This window comes from Arachis hypogaea, chromosome 4 (assembly GCF_003086295.3).
Source record: "Arachis hypogaea cultivar Tifrunner chromosome 4, arahy.Tifrunner.gnm2.J5K5, whole genome shotgun sequence".
Lineage (NCBI taxonomy): Eukaryota > Viridiplantae > Streptophyta > Magnoliopsida > Fabales > Fabaceae > Arachis > Arachis hypogaea.
In genome coordinates, this window is record NC_092039.1 from 21,719,264 (window position 1) to 21,721,764 (window position 2,501).

The 2,501-nt window shown below is 40.3% G+C and overlaps 1 non-coding gene across 1 annotated transcript; it reads right to left on the bottom strand.

The window, feature by feature from the left end:
* Positions 1-974: 974 nt before the first annotated feature.
* Positions 975-1,082, bottom strand: LOC112799293 (small nucleolar RNA R71). Its single transcript, XR_003200868.1, has one exon. It is a non-coding gene; the product is annotated as a small nucleolar RNA R71 (small nucleolar RNA).
* Between the last annotated feature and the right edge of the window lie 1,419 nt (positions 1,083-2,501).

The following is a 2,501-nucleotide window of genomic DNA, read 5'->3' on the forward strand; positions in this document are numbered from 1 at the left end:
AATCAAATCTTTTTAAAATGTTTTTCAAATCATATCTTCTCAATCACATCTTTTTAAAACCAATCATATCTTCTTAACCACATCTTTTTCAAAATAGTTTTCACATCAAATCTTTTTGATTTCTAATTTCAAAATCTTTTTCAAAAATCACTTGATTTTTTTTCCACATTCATTTTCGAAAATCAAGTAGTGTTTTTCAAAAATATTTTTTAAAATCTTTTACTTAATTTTCGAAAATTACTTCCCTCCTTCTCACATCCTTCTATTTATGGACTAACACTATCCCTTAATGCAAAATTCGAACTCCATCTTCTCTGATAAGTTCGAATTTTCTACTTCTGTCTTCTACTCTTCTTTTCCTCTGACACCTAAAGAAATCTCTATACTGTGACATAGAGGATTCCACATTTTCTTGTTCCCTTCTCTTTCTTATGAGCAGGAGCAAAGACAAAAGCATTCTTGTTGAGGCTGATCCTGAACCTGAAAGGACCTTGAAGAGAAAGCTAAGAGAAGCCAAAGCACAACTCTCTTTAGAGGGCCTAACCGAATTCTTCAAAGAAGAAGAACACATGGCAGCCGAAAACAACAACAATGCCAACAATGCAAGGAAGGTGCTGGGTGACTTTACTGCACCTACTCCCGACTTCTATGGGAGAAGCATCTCTATCCCTGCCATTGGAGCAAACAACTTTGAGCTTAAGCCTCAATTAGTTTCTCTAATGCAACAGAATTGCAAGTTCCATGGACTTCCATTGGAAGATCCTCATCAGTTCTTAGTTGAGTTCTTGCAAATCTGTGACACTGTCAAGACTAATGGGGTAGACCCTGAGGTCTACAGACTTATGCTATTCCCTTTTGCTGTAAGAGACGGAGCTAGGACATGGTTGGATTCTCAACCTAAAGAGAGCCTGGACTCTTGGAAAAAGCTAGTCAATGCCTTCTTGGCAAAATTCTTTCCACCTCAAAAATTGAGTAAGCTTAGAGTGGAAGTCCAAACCTTCAGACAGAAGGAAGGAGAATCCCTCTATGAAGCTTGGGAAAGATACAAACAATTAATCAGAAAGTGTCCTTCTGATATGCTTTCTGAATGGAGCATCATAGGTATTTTCTATGATGGTCTCTCTGAACTATCCAAGATGTCTTTGGATAGCTCTGCTGGAGGATCTCTTCATTTGAAGAAGACGCCTGCAGAAGCTCAAGAACTTATTGAAATGGTTGCCAATAACCAATTCGTGTACACTTCTGAAAGGAATCCTGTGAACAATGGGACAAATCAGAAGAAAGGAGTTCTTGAGATTGACACTCTGAATGCCATTTTAGCTCAGAATAAAATATTGACCCAACAAGTCAATATGATTTCTCAAAGTCTGTCTGGAATGCAAAATGCACCAAGCAGTACTAAGGAAGCTTCATCTGAGGAAGAAGCTTATGATCCTGAGAACCCTTCAATGGAAGAGGTGAATTACATGGGAGAACCCTATGAAACACCTATAATCCTTCATGGAGAAATCATCCAAATCTCTCATGGAAGGATCAACAGAGACCTCAACAAGGTTTCAACAATAATAATGGTGGAAGAAACAGGTTTAGCAATAGCAAGCCTTTTCCATCATCTTCTCAGCAACAGACAGAGAGTTCTAAGCAGAATACTTCTGACTTAGCAACCATGGTATCTGATCTAATCAAAACCACTCAAAGTTTCATGACTGAAACAAGGTCCTCTATTAGAAACTTGGAGGGACAAGTGGGTCAGCTGAGCAAGAAAATTACTGAACTCCCTCCTAGTACTCTCCCAAGCAACACAGAAGAAAATCCAAAAGGAGAATGCAAGGCCATCAACATGGCCGAATTTTGGGAGGAAGAAGAGGCAGTGAACGCCACTGAGGAAGGCCTCACTGGACGTCCACTGGCCTCCAATGAGTTCCCCAATGAGGAACCATGGGAATCTGAGGCTCAAAATGAGACCATAGAGATTCCATTGGACTTACTTCTGCCATTCATGAGCTCTGATGAGTATTCTTCCTCTGAAGAGGATGAGTATGTCACTGAAGAGCAAGTTGCTAAATACCTTGGAGCAATCATGAAGTTGAATGACAAGTTATTTGGAAATGAGACTTGGGAGGATGAACCCTCTTTGCTCACCAAAGAACTGGATGACTTGTCTAGGCAGAAACTGCCTCAAAAGAGGCAGGATCCTGGGAAGTTTTCAATACCTTGTACCATAGGCTCCATGACCTTCAAGAAGGCCTTGTGTGACTTAGGGTCAAGTGTGAACCTCATGCCTCTCTCTGTAATGGAGAAGCTAGGGATCTTTGAGGTGCAAGCTGCAAAAATCTCACTAGAGATGGCAGACAATTCAAGAAAACAAGCCTATGGACTTGTAGAGGATGTTCTGGTGAAGGTTGAAGACCATTACATCCCTACTGATTTCATAGTCCTAGAGACTGGAAAATGCATGGATGAATCCATCATCCTTGGCAGACCCTTCCTAGCCACAACAA